General features: G+C 37.4%; 1 protein-coding gene across 1 annotated transcript in view; it reads left to right on the top strand.

The window, feature by feature from the left end:
• Window positions 1-18,762, top strand: part of LOC134226481 (protein chiffon-like) — a 60,063-nt gene that overhangs the window by 21,244 nt on the left and 20,057 nt on the right. The window lies entirely within an intron of this gene.

Genomic DNA, 18,762 nt, shown 5'->3' with positions numbered 1-18,762 from the left:
CTACACATATTCTAGAATCTAGATTATCCAAACCATTCTGGATTTCAGAGCCTTGATCACCAGGTTGGCTTGGAACGAAACCAATAGAAACCCATGGTGCCCATACAGGTCCTTAGAGGCCATGTGCATGATTTACGATCTATATATGTCCAAATCGGATGTTCTAAGTTCTCCAGTTCTAAGTTCTGGAGTTCAGACAAATTGGTCTACCAAGACAACTGGGTTCGATACATAGCCAATAGAAACTCATGGTGTCCACTGTCCATACAGCCCCTTAGAAGTCATGCGCATTATTTACGATATGGATATGCAGGGTTGTTACCACTACGCGGATTTCGCGATTTTAGCGGTTTTGGCGCGGATTTACATAACGATTTTAGGGTTTCGCGCGGATTTAGATTTAGGTGAAAATTTAATAAATAAAATGCTAGATCTAAGGACGTTTATTTGAAAATTAGTTTTTAGTCTTTTTTGATGGGCTTCATTTTCAATGGCAAATGTTGTTGGATATGTCCAAACCCTTAGGAGTCGTACACTAATAACGTAAGCACTTATGGAGGGAGTACAACATGTGATAGATTTAGTTCGGAAAAGGTACTGGAGGGTAACCGCCCCTTCGGTGGGGTTTGATCCCACGACCGCAGTTCGCATGACAGGACTTTCCCTGCTAAGCTACGAAGGACCTTGGTTTCATCAGTACCCGCTAAGCTGCGGTGGACGACGGAGGTCCTTCGTAGCTTTGTAGGGAAAGCACCTGTCATGCGAACTGGGGTCGTGGGATCAAACACCACCGAAGGGGCGGTTACCCTCCAATACCTTTTCCGAACTAAATCTATCACATGTTGTACATATGCATAATCAAGTTTCAGACATAGTAATAAAAATGTTCTTTCATTTGGATTTTATGCAGATGCTTCATTTTGATAAGTGCTTCCGCAAAAAGTCGTTGAAAATAAAAAGATGATTCTCAAAAGCTATTTTTTAAGGTTTTTCACGATATTTTTTGAATAATTCCGATGGTATTTTTACAGGATTATCATCAAAAAACGAAGAAACCTCGTAGAGTAATTTCTCACAATACTTGTTAAAATTCCTCGTAGGGGAAAAGCTCCTTGAATTCATACCATGTACCCAAATCAATACCATTCGAAAACAAAGAATTGGTGCGCTATATATTTTGTTTCTCATTTTTGTGAATTTTTTCAGCAGTGAGCACGTCGGAAAACAACAAAACACGACACAAATTGAGTCTAAATAGCCTGTTTTGCGAATGTTATTGATATAGGAGCATGTTATTAATAACGGAACAGATACCCTACATAAATTTCCACACCCTAAAAAGGATTTTTGCAGCATTTAAAATCCGAAAAGCTATAAAAAAAAAATTGGAGGAATATTTGCGGAATTTATTCAATTTCTGCAAGAATTTCTAAAGCGATTTCCGCAGGAACTCATGAAGACATTTCCGCAAGTAGGGTCTGAAGATTTTCTACAGGTTGTTTTTGAAGAATTTCCTTGAACTTACATCAAAATTCCCAAAAGAATTTCCGAATACATTCCCAGGGGAGCTTTTGTACAATTAAAGAGCGACTTCTGCAGCACGATCCGAGAGTAGTTGGATTTTTGTAAACATTCCAAGAAAATTTCCAGGAGAATTCCAAGAGGATTATCCACAGCAATTTCTGGGATGAATCTGCCCACAATAATAATGTATTTCTACTGGAATTCTCGAAGAAGTTTTCGCAGATAGTCTCAGAGATTTTGGCTGCAATTCAAATACGGCCAAATAAAAAAAAAAAACGATAAAAAAATTGGAAATATATACCGTTTTTCTAAATTTTAAGTTATTCTGTAAAATTCCCAAAAAAAAAATCTCAGGATTCTGACTGGCAAATCAACGGAGCTTAAGCAAACATATAGATTTTGTATTATTTGTTTCTTGATACGAATTCAAAGAATTGTTTTATGGAAGTTTTGTTTAAAACCGGAGCTGCATTGTCTAATTTCTTAATCTCTACCAGGCTTGTAAAATGTCATCTGCATGTCATTTGACTAATTTGTTCATAACTTTTTTCAGAAGAAAAATTTACTTCATATTTTTAGATGTACTCATAACGCTTGAGTAGGACTATATTTTTGTCCAAGGGTACATTGCTCTAAATATAACATCTGGGGCTGGAGAGTCTTGCCCTTGTTTCGGGGCTTGGCATTCCCCTTTACGAAGAGCACCTCTACTCTTACGAACACCTCCCTTCCAGACCACAACAGACTAATCTTCGTAGTTGATCCTCCGTGCTACTACGTGTTCCGTAGATTACCCCAAGATTCCTTAACATTCATGACATTTCTCACTAATAAAAAATACTTGAATCGATGGTGATGTATATAATCGACAATATCTGATTGGACATTCTATCATTCATTGAGCAAAACAATATTGCTCTTTCAACAGTGTACATATGTATTCGGTCTTCCGCGATTTTTTTTGCGCGGATTGTTTTTACACGATTTTTAAACGCATATTTTGGAATTAGAACCTTTGAGAAAGTTCTCTTACTCAAATCAAGGCATTCCAATAATTTAATGGTGACTATTCTATCATTTGTAATGAAGTTCATTAATTTCCGGACGCAAATTTATGTATGAGCGAGCAAACATAATTCCGCTAGACGACCCTATTCTAGCGGCATCGCCATCCAACTAGACCGGGCTCGAGTCGATCACCCACTCCTATACATCGCTATACAGTTGTAGTTATGTAGTGTATGCTCGGTATGCTAACATCAATGATGTATGTGAAGCAAAGAGCTCTTCCACTGCTTCAATGCTGGGTGGAAGAGCATGACATGGAACTCTCCGTGATGGACTCAGAAGGAGGCAAGCAGCAGCAGATGCGCGCTCCGATCTACAACCAGTCAGTCAGTATTATAGTTGCTGGTAACTCACCAGAGCGATATTTGCTTGGCCATGTAGCCTCTGCAGCTTGGCAGCTCGTCGTCTCGCGTACAATCCAAGTGAAAACGGCTCAGAGTGGACGCATTCGATTGCTGCTGACAACGGCGTGAAAAGACAACTGTAGTGTAGCGTAGTCGACGTCGGCGGTCGCCATTTTCCGCTTTTGTGAAGTGAGTTGAATTTGAAAATTTTCTTATGGCGCTGGGCAAAAAGGGGGGATCATTCGAATCAAGTATTCTGATTGATTCGAGTTGGGTGTTAATCAAAAGTGAGAAGACTGGCGGTGTAATCAAAGAAGGCTAAAGCTTGAGAGACTAGAGTGAGATGGAGTGAAGTGTGAGTGCGGAAGAGGAGGAGATATGTGCACAATACAAACGAAAAGAAAAAATCCGATCGGAAGAAGGATGCCCCCACCTTGAATGGGACGTCACTGGTTATCAGAAACATTGTTTTCTTTTTTCGGGGGAGATGTTTACTATGCATACGCACGGATAAGGCCCCATCCCATCCATGGGTCGTGTTTTTTGTTCACTTTGACGAAAGGTGATTGAAATTCTTGGGCGAATCAGAGTGAGCAACGCAGAGAGAAACTTTGCAATCAATCGAAGCAGGCGTATGAGCAATCTCGACGAAAATTAGTCAATGCAGAGCCGGAGTTTCTGACTCGAAGAAAGATTCAGACAGCAAAAGAAATGTGGAAAAAGATCGTTCGGTCTGGCGGTTGGTATGGGGTTGCCTTGGAGGGTCCGGCCCCAATCCAATTTCGAGCGAAATGTGAATGCGAATGTTAACCATTACCATCATCATCAGCATCAGCGGTAGTGGCTTAGCCTGCCCGTTCCTTCGGAGCAAATGAGAGTGGCAAGGCAACGGCAGAAGCAGCATCAACAACAGCAGAAGGCCCAGCAAGGTTTCTGCCTCGTTCGCTGCTTCCAGTGATGCCATATTGAACGACACGTTTCTGTATGCCAAACGATTTGATGATTTAAATATTAAAGGGATGAAACGTTATTCGATATTATTTCATTCAAGCAATTTCCACACGTTGTATTTGTTATTACAATTGGATAAATGAGTCTTTGTTAACTATTTGTGCAAATGTTCAACTGCTAGTTTTGATTATTCAGCACACACATTATTTTCATTTTTGATAAGGCTCAACTGAAAGGAGAGATTAAAAGTTCTGGCATTTCTGATTGTATGATTCTGTTCGTAGTCGTCCTCCGTCCGCGTTTCTCCATGGCCGTATTCGAAGCTGCCGCGCCACTTCGCCGCTTGTCCCATGGCTAACGTCAAGCGCTGCTGAATCGAGTTTGGCTCTGGCTCTGGTTCGTATACCTAAACTGCCTGTGCTACAGCAGCGAGTCGAGTCGTCGTCCATCGCAGCAGTGCCTGTTAGCTGAGTGAGAGCGAGTTTCCACTTTACTTTGCACCGAGAAACGCGTACGGGGATAGACCGTGTCTTGTCGTCGTCGGGAGTGGTTCAGTTCGTGTGTGATACGTTGCAAGTTTTTTCGCTAGAATTTCGGTTACAAATTAGGTGCAAAAGTGATATTTTACCATTCAAAAAGATCCATAAACTGGTCAGCAAAGTGGTGGCGGTTTAAGTCACAGTAGTGCCATCTGTTGTTATTGCAGCTCCGTCAGTCTACTTACTAGACGAACCCTTCTCCGGCCTTGCCGTTTAGATGTGTGAGTGTCAATAATGCAATTTTCGATCCATGAAAGTGCCAATTGCAGCCAATTTTGCCAATAATGCCCCAGCGAGCGAGCCACCATTGCGTAAATCAAATATGGCTGAAAATACTTCCATTTATCGGAAAAAAGCCAGAGTATGCAGCCGTAGTCGTCGTTTGCCTGTTTGCTTCGCTGTGCCGTGCTTCTGCTGCTTGCTCAGCTCACATATCGTGTTTTTCCCTCATTGCCTGCTTGCCACAGTCTCTTTTGTGCCCGTGTTCTTTGCTTTGCGAGGTAGAGGGCGCTCACCAGCAGCGGGCACACAAAAACATACAGAAAAAAGCCCCCTTCGCCCCAATTGGCCCGTGTTAGTGGATGGATGGCAGAGAGCGCGCGCATGCGAGGCAGGCCATGAATGACAACATCGCCGTTCACCACCCAACTTGCGAGTGATGTTTTGATAGTGTAGTAGGCCGTGAATGTGAGTGACTCGCACGGAGCATGAAGATCCAACCAATACTTTGGCGTTCGCCAGCGAACAGAAGAAGATAGAGGCGAAACGCTGTACGAGGCCAAACCAACATAAACATTACGAAAACGACAACAACAGCAACTACGATAACAACAAAATAAGCAGAATAATGCAGTTTCACCTGAATTAAGTGCATGCCTAGGTGGATTTTCGGTGTGGCGAAGAGTGACTTGGAACGATGGACTGGAGTTTGGTTGAATGAATGTAACTGGTTTTAATTTTAACTCGTGTCAGTCCAGTTGGCGAGAGGCTTTCTTATTGGACCTTCGCTAACTGTAGTTGCATGTACTCTAGACGGAATGTCAGTCGGCTAGGATAAATCATTCTCATTAGTGTTGCCTTGTATAGTAAATTTGATTTATTATATTGTTCTTATAACCAAGATTCGAACTCTTTAATTTATGGAAATCGAGAATGTTTGTAGTCGTGACACCAATTTGACTTTTCTAGGGCTATGACTTGGACGAGTATCGTGATTCATAATTATATCAAAAACTCAGTTCGATTCTGGTGCGTCAGCATTTGAAACCGAGACCAGATGAGAAACATTTTGCGCAGCTGAACCATTTCACGAAAGTTTGTATTGCTCTTAGATGGCAACTAATAAAATGTGGAATACATTGCTCATGGATGTAGTGTTGCGGTTACGTGTGTCATATATTGATACATTTCCTTAAGCTAAATCACGCACTTTTGACAGTTTGACTTGTTGGAGAATTGTAATTTATCCAACAAGGCCATCTTGTTATCGAACCAGGGATATCAAGTGAATGTTGAAGACAGTCGTCAATTCGAACCGTAAAGTGTGACATAGTTTACTCTACGTTACCCAAAAAAACAATTCTAATTTTTTTAATATGTCTCAGGACTCAGAATTTAAAACAGTTATCTTTCGAATATAAAATTGTCGCAAATTGATTCTTTACTAACATCACATTTTGTTCCTTTACATCTTAGGTAGTTTTCGATACACATACAACACATACACAAGCGCAAGCCTTGAATCCTAAACTGAGTATGATTATTCAAAACTGCTCTTTACATAATCTTGACTTCTTTCCTACTTTACCAAAACTGTTTTTATGATTATCCAAATTTTTCTGTCGAAATCAGTCTAAAAATTATCTTTACTATTCCTAAAATCTACTCTTAAAGTTATCTTAATTATTCCTTAAATTATCCAAATCTGCTTTCAAAATTGAATAAAAGCTGTTCTTCAAATTCGCAGAAATTGCTGTCCATGTTAGCCAAAAATTCCTATTAAAATCATACAAAAATGCTCTCAGAATTTTTTTTCCAAATTAGTCATTTTTTTTAGAAATATGCTAAACGTGCGCTCCTAATTAGCGAAAAATGCTTCCAAAATTTGCTTGGCCAAAATTATTCTCCAAATACGCCAAAACTGATCTCCGAATTTTTTCTTTAAACTAGCCAAAAATTCTCTCCAAATCAGCGAAAAAATGCTTTCGAAATTAACTAAAATTGCGCTCTAAGTTCTCTCTCTAAATTGTCCAAAACTGCTTCCTCAATTCTCTGTCCAAATTGACTAAACTAGGTTTTAAAAAATGCTTCCCAGTACCTATAGTCAAAAATGCTCTCCGAATTAGTCGGAACAATTACCCAAACATGTTCCCCGAATTAGCAAAATCAGCTCTGCAAATTGCTTACCGAATTCTCTTTCGAAATTAGTCGAAACTGCTCATTAAATTCTCTTTCCAAATATGCCATTGCCATAAGTGCTTTCCAAATTCCCTCCAAATAAGCCAAAACTACTCTCCATACATATGTGTCAAAGTGCTTCTAAATTACCCAAAACTGCTCTTCAAATTAGTGGAAACTAATTTCCAAATTCACCAACATTGGTTTTATGATTATCCAAAAATTTCTCTCGAAATCAGCTAATTCTGCTCTTAAAATTATCTTAACTGCTCCTCATAAATATATCATAATCTGCTCTCAAAATTACAGAAAAAACCCAGATTAATCCACCTAGCGTTGGTGGTGCCTTTCTCGCATTTAGTTAAGACACCAACCTTATATGGGGTTTATATGGTCCGATGTACCATTTTCTTCATAACTTTTAAACGCAATGACCGATCGTTCAATAGTGATCAACAAGCCTTTGTCCCCTGTCGAATGAAACTTGTTGCGAGAAAATCGGTTAAAGATTACTGTACGAAAAGTTGTCTAATCTTTTTTATAGCTTCTGTGCACACACATACACACACACATACATACACACGGACAGACAGACATGTGCTCAGCTCGTCGAGCTGAGTCGATTGGTATATAATACTATGGGTCTCAGAGGCTTCTATAAAAGTTCGTTTTCGGAGTGAAATGATAGCCTTTCGGTACAACTTAGTTGTACGAGAAAGGCAAAAAACTGCTATCTTCAATTGAACCAAAACTCTAGAGTGCTTTGAGAATAGATCGTATGTCCTCTTTGAATCCTTTCTCTTTTGATTATTACACAACACTAGACGAAAGTTTACTTCGGATTTATTGACAGATATCTCAAGACATGAGCTTTAACTAGTGTGCTAATGTGAAAAAGTATCAAAAAATGCATAACTAGCCTATCTATTAGGAAAAGAGAGCGCGTACAACCACATACGACCATACGACCTATTCTCAAAGCACATACGACCTATTATCAAAGTAATCTAGAGTTTTGGTTCAATTGAAGAAAGCAGTTTTTTTTTGTAATTTTTAGAGCATGTTTTGATAATTTGAGGAATATGCAGTAAAGATAATTTTAATAGCAGAATTAGCTGATTTCGAGAGAAATTTTTGGATAATCATAAAAGCAATTCTGGTGAATCCGAATTCGCTCCAAATTATTCAAAATTGCTCTCCAAATTAGTCGATACTGCTTTCTAAATTTACCAAAACCGATTATCCAAAAATCGCTTTCCAAATTGGGCAAAAATGCTTTCCGAAATTTATTTGCAAATGAGCCAAAACTGCTCAACAAATGCTTTCTCCAGATGAATCAAATCTCCGCTCTCCAAATAAGCCATAAGTGCTCTTCAAATTAGCCAAACTGCTATCCAAATTGACCGAATCTGCTTAAATTTTACAAATTTGACAAAAATGCTCTTCGAATTTGACAAAATTGATCTTTGATTAACCTTCTGTCTGTGCTCAAAAAAACTTACGTTGTCTGTGCTCTGGGGTCAAATTGACCCCAAATTGAAATTGCTATAACTTTTTTATTGTTTGGCCGATTTTGGATTTTTGGGACTGTTTCGAAAGATAATTTAATCATCTTTCAGATCGTAACCAAAGATTGACTGTTGGTGGGCGGGTACATCGCGGGGAGGGGTTTTAGTGAACACGGGTACAAAAACAGTGATTTTTCATGATTATTTTACTTATATCCGAAAATCCTACCCATTTTGAACTGCACCTTTTTTTAAAAAGATTATGCAGGAAGGCGTGTGCTTCGGCATGAGGCGTTGATAAGTTTAGAACTTGGTCGCCAGGTGGTGATATATTTGAATTCATTATTTTAGACTACTCAAGATATTCCGATATATAGAATTCTCCTCAGTGTAAATCGCACAAATTTAAAATTTGTTAAAATGGCGTCTTGAACAAAGGTCTTCCAGTGGGAATGGACTGTCTTGTGACGGAAGTAATAATTGGGAATTTTATAAATAGGCGGTAAATTAGCTGATCTTTGGTTACGCATGTAGAACCAAAAGCCTTAATTCCAGGGTTTTCTTGGATGACCTAAAACATATTCTGTGAACACATTCTATTATTTGCAGTATCGCTGGAGCAGGTTGAATACAAAGAAAACTTTTGATGAGCTCTACCACAACATTCATGTTTGCCAAAAATGCTTTCAAACCAAAATACATCAGATCTCACATGGAACAATATACTCAAATATAACAGCTCGCTAGCGCTGCATCTTGGAAGAAGTGCTCATTATATTGAGCACCGCTTTGTAGTCCTGGACATCCTGAACAATGTTGCCGAATACATTTTGGGTGTAGGTATGAGGGATCTCGAGCTAAATTAATATTTCATATATGCAAGAATATTGCAAGTACACTAGCGCCGCCTAATTGTAAATTTCTTAATTATTTATTCCGTCAAATGACAGTCCATTCCCACCAGACAAACATTGTTAAAGACGTCATCTTTACAAATTTCAAATTTGTGCGATAAGAATATTTACAACGAGGAAAATTCCATATATCGGAATTACTATAGTAGTCTAAAATAATGAATTCAAATATACCGCCACCTAGCGACCAAGCTCTAAACTAATCAATGCCTCATGTGAAAGCACACGCCTTCCTGCATAACCTTTTTGAAAAGGTGTAGTTCAAAATGGGTAGGATTTTCAAATATAAGTAAAACAAGCATGAAAAATCACTGTTTTTGTACCCTTTTTTACGAAAATCCCTCCCCGCGATGTACCCGCCCACCTATAGTCAATCTTTGGTAACGGTTTGAAAGATGATTAAATTATCTTTCGAAACAGCCCCAAAAATCTAAAATCGGCCAAACATTAAAAAAGTTATAGCAATTTCAATTTGGGGTCAATTTGACCCCAGAGCACAGACAACGTAAGTTTTTTGAAAAAAGTAAACTGTAGCGAATATTTTCAAGATTTTTCAAGCGAATTTGCACCTAGGAGACAGATCTCGGCGAGTTTTACCAAACTACCAAAAATTAGGAGAATCGGATGAAAACTAAAAAAATGGCAGCCACTCAAAGTGGCCTGGGGTCATATTGACCCCAGAGCACAGACAAAAGGTTAATGATCTTTGAACTTGACAAAAATGCATTTTGATTAATGCTCTTTGAATTTGACAAAAATTCTCTTTGAATAATGTTCTTTGAATTTGACTAAAATGCTTTTTGAATAATGCTCCTTGAATTTGACAAAAATGCTCTTCGATTAATGCTGATTGACAAAAATGCTCTTTAAATTTGATAAAATGCCTTTTGAATAATGCTCTTTGAATTTGCCAAAAATGCTCTTCGATTAATGCTCTTTTAAATTGACAAAAATGCTCTTTGAATAACGCTCTTTGAATTCTTTAAAAATGCTTTATAAATAATGTTCTTTGAATTTGACAAAAAATGTTCGAAATTGACAAAAAATGTTGTTCGAAATTGACAAAAAATGTTGTTCGAATTAAAAAAAAATTGTTCGCATTTGACAAAAAATTTGTTCAAATTTAACATAAAATGTTGTTTGAATTTAACAAAAATGTTGTTTGAATGTCACGAAAATGTTGTTCAAATTTGTCAGAAATGTTGTTCGAATTTGACAAAAATGCTGTTCGAATTTACCAAAAATGTTGTTCGTAATTAAGAAAAATGTTGTTCGAATTTGACAACAAATGTTGTTCGAATTTGATAAAAAAAATTTTGACAAAACAATGTTCGAATTTGACAAAAAATGTTGGAATTTGACAAAAAAATGTTGGAATTTGACAAAAAAATGTTGTTCGAATTTGACAAAAAATGTTGTTCCAAATTGACATAAACATGTTGTTGGAATTTGACAAATATGTTCGAATTTGACAATAAATGTTGTTCGATTTTGAGAAAAATGTTATTCGAATTTGACAAAATTGTTGTTCGAATTTGAAAAAAATGTTGTTCAAATTTGACAAAAAATGTTGTTCGATTCGAATTTGACGAATAATGTTGTTCGATTCGAATTTGACAAATAATGTTGTTCGAATTTGACAAAAATGTTGTTCGAATTTGACAAAAAATGTTGTTTGAATTTGACAAAAAATTTTGTTTGAATTTGACAAAAGTGTTGTTCGAATTTGACAAAAATGTCGTTCGATTATGACATAAATGTTGTTCGCATTTTACAAAAAATGTTGCTCGAATTTAACAAAAATGTTGTTCAAAAAATTTGACAAATTTGACAAATAATGTTGTTCGAATTTGACAAAAAATGTTGTTCGAATTTGACAAAAATGTTGTTCGAATTTGACAAAAATGTTGTTCGAATTTGACAAAAAATGTTGTTTGAATTTGACAAAAAATGTTGTTCGAATTTGACAAAAATGTTGTTCGAATTTGACAAAAATGTTGTTCGAATTTGACAAAAAATGTTGTTCCAAATTGACAAAAAAATGTTTGAATTTGACAAAAAATGTTGTTCGAATTTGACAAAAATGTTGTTCGAATTTGACAAAAATGTCGTTCGAATTTGACAAAAATGTTGTTCGAATTTGACAAAAAAAACTTCGAATTTGTCAGAATGTTGTACGAATTCGACAAAAATGTTGTTCGAAATGGACAAATGTTGTTCGAATTTGACAAAAAATGTTGTTTGAATTTGACAAAAATGTTGTTCGAATTTGACAAAAATGTTGTTCGAATTTGACAAAAATGTTAGTCGAATTTGACAAAAAAAAATTGTTCGAATTTAACAAAAAATGTTGTTCGAATTTTACAAAGAAAAATTTAGAATTTGACAAAAATGTAGTTCAAATTTGACAAAATATGTTGTTCGAATATGACTAAAATGTTATTCGAATTGTATAAAAATGTTGTTCGAATATGACAAAAGTGTAATTCGAATTGGACAAAAATACTCTTCGAATTTGACAAAAATGCTCTTCGAATTAGCCAAAAATGCTCTTCGAATTAGCCAAAAATGCTCTTCGAATTAGCCAAAAATGCTCTTCAAATTAGCTAACAATGCTTTTCGAATTAGCCAAAAATGCTCTTCGAATGAGCCAAAAATGCTCTTCGAAACCAAAAATACTCTTCGAATTACCCAAAAATGCTCTTCGCATTAGCCAGAAATGTTGTTCGAATATGACAAAAGTGTAATCGATTTGGACAAAAATACTCTTCGAATTTGACAAAAATGCTCTTCGAATTAGCCAAAAATGCTCTTCGAATTAGCCAAAAATGCTCTTCGAATTAGCCAAAAATACTCTTCGAATGAGTCAAAAATGCTCTTCGAAGCCAAAAATGCTCTTCGAATTAGCCAAAAATGCTCTTCGAGTCAAAAATTTTGTTCGAGTTGTATAAAAATGCTCTTCGAATTTGACAAAAATGCTCTTCGAATTCGACAAAAAAAAATCGAATTTAACAAAAAAGCTTTTCGAATTTGAACAAAAAATTACAAAAATTTCTCTTCGAATTAGCCAAAAACGCTCTTCGAAATAGCCAAAAATGCTCTTCGAATTAGCCAAAAATGCTCTTCGAATTAGCCAAAAATGCTCTTCGAATTAGCCAAAAAATGCACTCCGAATTAGCCAAAAATGCTTTTCGAATTAGCCAAAAATGCTCTTCGAATTAGCCAAAAATGCTCTTCGAATTATCCAAAAATGCTCTCCGAATTAGCCAAAAATGCTCTTCGAATGAGCCGAAAATGCTCTTCGAATTAGCCAAAAATGCTCTTCGAATTAACCAAAAATGCTCTTCGAATTAGCCAAAAATGCTCTTCGAATTAGCCAAAAATGCTCTTCGAATGAGCCAAAAATGCTCTTCGAATTAGCCAAAAATGCTCTTCGAATTAGCCAAAAATGCTCTTCGAATGAGCCAAAAATGCTCTTCGAATTAGCCAAAAATGCTCTTCGAATTAGCCAAAAATGCTCTTCGAATTAGCCAAAAATGCTTTTCGAATTAGCCAAAAATGCTCTTCGAATTAGCCAAAAATGCTCTTCGAATTAGCCAAAAATGCTCTTCGAATTAGCCAAAAATGCTCTTCGAATTAGCCAAAAATGCTCTTCGAATTAGCCAAAAATGTTCTTCGAATTAGCTCTTTCTCTCTCTTCGAATTAGCTCTTTCTCTCTCTTCGAATTAGCTCTTTCTTTCTCTTCGAATTATCTCTTTCTCTCTCTTCGAATTAGCTCTTTCTCTCTCTCTTCGAATTAGCTCATTCTCTCTCTTCGAATTAGCTCTTTCTCTCTCTTTGAATTAGCTCTTTCTCTCTCTACGAATTATATCTTTCTTTCTCTTCGAATTAGCAATTTCTCTTGCTCTCTCTTCGAATTAGCTATTTCTCTTGCTCTCTCTTCGAATTAGCTATTTATCTCGCTCTCTCTTCGAATTAGCTATTTCTCTTCCTCTCTCTTCGAATTAGCTCTTTCTCTCTCTTCGAATTAGCTCTTTCTCTCTCTTCGAATTAGCTCTTTCTCTCTCTTCGAATTAGCTCTTTCTCTCTCTTCGAATTAGCTCTTTCTCTCTCTTCGAATTAGCTCTTTCTCTCTTCGAATTATCTCTTCCTCTCTCTTAGAATTAGCTCTTTCTCTCTCTTCGAATTAGCTCTTTCTCTCTCTTCGAATTTGCTTTTTCTCTCTCTTCGAATTAGCTCTTTCTCTCTCTTCGAATTAGCTCTTTCTCTCTCTTCGAATTATCTCTTTCTCTCTCTTCGAATAAGCTCTTTCTTTCTCTTCGAATTAGATCTTCCTCTCTCTTCGAATTAGCTTTTTCTCTCTCTTCGAATTAGCTCTTTCTCTCTCTTCGAATTAGCTCTTTCTCTCTCTTCGAATTAGCTCTTTCTCTCTCTTCGAATTAGCTCTTTCTCTCTTTTCAAATTAGCTCTTTCTCTCTCTTCGAATTAGCTCTTTCTCTCTCTTCGAATTAGCTCTTTCTCTCTCTTCGAATTAGCTCTTTCTCTCTTTTCGAATTAGCTCTTTCTCTCTTCGAATTAGCTCTTTCTCTCTCTTCGAATTAGCTCTTTCTCTCTTTTCGAATTATCTCTTTCTCTCTCTTCGAATTAGCTCGTTCTCTCTCTCTTCGAATTAGCTCATTCTCTCTCTTCGAATTAGCTCTTTCTCTCTTCGAATTAGCTCTTTCTCTCTCTTTGAATTAGCTCTTTCTCTCTCTACGAATTATATCTTTCTTTCTCTTCGAATTAGCTCTTCCTTTCTCTTCGAATTAGCTATTTCTCTCTCTTCGAATTAGCTATTTCTCGTTCTCTCTCTTCGAATTAGCTCTTTCTCTCTCTTCGAATTAGCTCTTTCTCTCTCTTCGAATTAGCTCTTTCTCTCTCTTCGAATTAGCTCTTTCTCTCTTCGAATTATCTCTTTCTCTCTCTTAGAATTAGCTCTTTCTCTCTCTTCGAATTAGCTCTTTCTCTCTCTTCGAATTAGCTCTTTCCCTCTCTTTGAATTAGCTCTTTCTCTCTCTTCGAATTAGCTCTTTCTCTCTCTTCGAATTATCTCTTCCTCTCTCTTAGAATTAGCTCTTTCTCTCTCTTCGAATTAGCTCTTTCTCTCTCTTCTAATTTGCTTTTTCTCTCTCTTCGAATTAGCTCTTTCTCTCTCTTCGAATTAGCTCTTTCTCTCTTTCCGAATTAGCTCTTTCTCCCTTTTCGAATTAGCTCTTTCTCTCTCTTTGAATTAGCTCTTTCTCTCTCTTCGTATTAGCTCTTTCTTTCTCTTCGAATTAGCTCTTTCTCTCTCTTCGAATTAGCTCTTTCTCTCTCTTCGAATTAGCTCTTTCTCTCTCTTCGAATTAGCTCTTTCTCTCTCTTCGAATTAGCTCTTTCTCTCTCTTCGAATTAGCTCTTTCTCTCTCTTCGAATTAGCTCTTTCTCTCTCTTCGAATTAGCTCTTTCTTTCTCTTCGAATTAGCTCTTTCTCTCTCTTCGAATTAGCTCTTTCTCTCTCTTCGAATTAGCTCTTTCTCTCTCTTCGAATTAGCTCTTTCTCTCTCTTCGAATTAGCTCTTTCTCTCTTTTCAAATTAGCTCTTTCTCTCTCTTCGAATTAGCTCTTTCTCTCTCTTCGAATTAGCTCTTTCTCTCTCTTCGAATTAGCTCTTTCTCTCTCTTCGAATTAGCTCTTTCTCTCTCTTCGAATTAGCTCTTTCTCTCTTCGAATTAGCTCTTTCTCTCTCTTCGAATTAGCTCTTTCTCTCTCTTCGAATTAGCTCTTTCTCTCTCTTCGAATTAGCTCTTTCTCTCTCTTCGAATTAGCTATTTCTCTTGCTCTCTCTTCGAATTAGCTATTTCTCTTGCTCTCTCTTCGAATTAGCTATTTCTCTTGCTCTCTCTTCGAATTAGCTATTTCTCTTGCTCTCTCTTCGAATTAGCTATTTCTCTCTCTTCGAATTAGCTATTTCTCTCTTCGAATTATCTCTTTCTCTCTTAGAATTAGCTCTTTCTCTCTCTTCGAATTAGCTCTTTCTCTCTCTTCGAATTATCTCTTTCTCTCTCTTCGAATAAGCTCTTTCTTTCTCTTCGAATTAGATCTTCCTCTCTCTTCGAATTAGCTTTTTCTCTCTCTTCGAATTAGCTCTTTCTCTCTCTTCGAATTAGCTCCTTCTCTTTCTTCGAATTAGCTCTTTCTCTCTCTTCGAATTAGCTCTTTCTCTCTTCGAATTATCTCTTTCTCTCTCTTCGAATTAGCTCCTTCTCTTTCTTCGAATTAGCTCTTTCTCTCTCTTCGAATTAGCTCTTTCTCTCTTCGAATTATCTCTTTCTCTCTCTTCGAATTAGCACTTTCTCTCATCGAATTATCTCTTCCTCTCTCTTCGAATTAGCTCTTTCTCTCTCTTCGAATTAGCTCTTTCTCTCTCTTCGAATTAGCTCTTTTTCTCTCTTCAAATTAGCACTTTCTCTCTTCGAATTATCTCTTCCTCTCTCTTAGAATTAGCTCTTTCTCTCCGAATTTGCTTTTTCTCTCTCTCTTCGAATTAGCTCTTTCTCTCTCTTCGAATTAGCTCTTTCTCTCTCTTCGAATTATCTCTTTCTCTCTCTTCGAATAAGCTCTTTCTTTCTCTTCGAATTAGATCTTCCTCTCTCTTTAAATTAGCTTTTTCTCTCTCTTCGAATTAGCTCTTTCTCTCTCTTTGATTAGCTCTTTCTCTCTCTTCGAATTAGCTCTTTCTCTTTCTTCGAATTAGCTCTTTCTCTCTTTTCAAATTAGCTCTTTCTCTCTCTTCGAATTATAGCTCTTTCTCTCTCTTCGAATTAGCTCTTTCTCTCTCTCTTCAAATTAGCTCTTTCTCTTTCTTCGAATTAGCTCTTTCTCTCTTTTCAATTTAACTCTTTCTCTCTCTTCGAATTAGCTCTTTCTCTCTCTTCGAATTAGCTCTTTCTCTCTCTTCGAATTTGCTTTTTCTCTCTCTTCGAATTAGCTCTTTCTCTCTCTTCGAATTAGATCTTCCTCTCTCTTCGAATTAGCTCTTTCTCTCTCTTCGAATTAGCTCTTTCATTCTTTTCGAATTTACTCTTTCTCTCTCTTCGAATTAGCTCTTTCTCTCTTTTCAAATTAGCTCTTTCTCTCTCTTCGAATTAGTTCTTTCTCTTTCTTCGAATTAGCTCTTTCTCTCTTTTCAAATTAGCTCTTTCTCTCTCTTCGAATTAGCTCTTTCTCTCTCTTCGAATTAGCTCTTTCTCTCTCTTCGAATTAGCTCTTTCTCTCTCTTCGAATTAGCTCTTTCTCTCTCTTCGAATTAGCTCTTTCTCTCTTTTCAAATTAGCTCTTTCTCTCTCTTCGAATTAGCTCTTTCTCTCTCTTCGAATTAGCTCTTTCTCTCTCTTCGAATTAGCTCTTTCTCTCTCTTCGAATTAGCTCTTTCTCTCTCTTCGAATTAGCTCTTTCTCTCTCTTCGAATTAGCTTTTTCTCTCTCTTCGAATTAGCTCTTTCTCTCTCTTCGAATTAGCTCTTTCTCTCTCTTCGAATTAGCTCTTTCTCTCTCTTTCTCTCTCTCTCTCTCTCTCTCTCTCTCTCTCGCTTTCTCTCTCTTTCTCTTCTCCCTCTTTTCCTATTTCTCTCGTACTCTCCGTCACCCGTCAGTTCCTAAAATTGTCATGACCATCAGTTGTTCTAAATTATGCAATTTAACTTTACATTTGAGTTGATGGAATTATTGGGATCTATTTTCCTGAAGTGCTATTTTAACCTCTCTCTTTTATGACTTTACAGACGCAGATATCATCGAAATATAGTTGTGAACACTGCGACTCAGCAGCTGTTGACGAAGATGAAATCGTTGCGATTGGACTTGAGACTGATGCACCAAAATCTTACACGAATCCTCGTCATGATGGACATACCCTTGATGTTTCCCTCAGGATCGATTCATGCCATTTATTTTATTTCTGTTTATTTCTTATTTTTAAACAAATGTGATGTTTGTAAAGTTCTGTTCTGATACCACACTTTATATAGAGTGTATTGCAATTCAAACTAATTCAGATCTATCACTAAGTAGGTAGCAATCATCAAGCATTATAATCTGAGTTAAGCCACAGGTCTCAAGTCCTGGGATCAGTCCAATTTAACGAAATGTTCATCTGAATGTTAAGATGGTATAAATAATTGATCGATCAACCATAATAGCCATTGAAGTCCTCCTGTATTTCTCGTATTCCGAGTAGAATAGGAAAGGTTTGATGCAATTTATCATTTAGAGGTCCGGTGGAACCACACATTAATTGACAAACTCTAACTCGACAACCGGCTCGAGATACCACGATATGCACAAGAACCAATGATATCTTCCTGGGATCAACGGACAATTATTATGTCAAACACTATTGCCAAATCACGCTCACCAAAATCGCACAACGCTACTATAGCAGACGTCGATCTGTTGAGGTAGCTTCGAAATACCTCCGCGTGCCCCGCCACTGCTGGCTAGAGTTGGATCGATATTCTAGTCCGCTGCATCCAGGCAAACCGCCATCATCATTATTCCATCATTCTCAGTAAGCTCGACGACACACGATTCTACAAACCTTTCGACCCGCAGAACGTCAGAATTCCAGAGCGCAAGCATGCAAAAAATTCAGTTCGCTTGTATAGTAGTTGCATTGCACAGTTCCATCGTCATCGTGGACATCGTTCCGTTCCGGATAGTTTATTCTCGTTCGTCGAACTGTTGCTGCTGCTGCGATGGAGCTTTGTGAAATATTCAGATATGTGATAAATCAGGTTTAACACTTGAAATCGTTTTGATTTTGAAATTGATCAATTGAAATGTTAGATTTTCATTCAAACAAGCTGCTCTAATTGGACATTGATTGCATTAGGATTCAAATGCGAAGTTATGAAATTTTTGCATTTTGTTTGTATTTCGATTTTTAAACTGAATCCTTTCAGGTCGCTTTCGTATGTTACGCGGCGGATCTCATGAGAGTATAATCATTATTCGCTTCCACACACCAACGAATTAAACCCGATCCGGTCTTTTGGTGGTCGTGTTGGTCTAACTCGCATCGGCAGCTCTCGCCCGTTTTGTTTTATAGTCCCGTTCGTAGCCGCTGCGCGCGCAATTCTCTCTCTCCCTTCAGTATCCTTTGTACTGGTGAGTTCCGTTGGAAGGGACCTCGTACACCGCCAACCACCCACAACTACCCGGTTGTGATGATTCCTTTGCGTATCGATTCGCTTCCTTCGATGTTTATTATGCCGGGCAATTGCCTCCACTGACTCGTTCTAAAAACTCGAGCGAACCGTCTCTAACTAAATGCTGTTTCGTCGTCTTTATAGTCACCGTCTTTGCCTCAGTTAGTCTCTCGCAGCAGATCGGCTCTGCTTCGCAACCCAAAATGGCTCACCTCGCCCGTTGCGGATGTTTTTCATCGTTCGCACGAGCAAATAAAATCATCTAAAGCTGATTCACGCAACTGGTTGCC

This window comes from Armigeres subalbatus, chromosome 3 (assembly GCF_024139115.2).
Source record: "Armigeres subalbatus isolate Guangzhou_Male chromosome 3, GZ_Asu_2, whole genome shotgun sequence".
Taxonomy (NCBI): domain Eukaryota; kingdom Metazoa; phylum Arthropoda; class Insecta; order Diptera; family Culicidae; genus Armigeres; species Armigeres subalbatus.
This window is presented reverse-complemented; position numbering and strand designations above follow the sequence as displayed.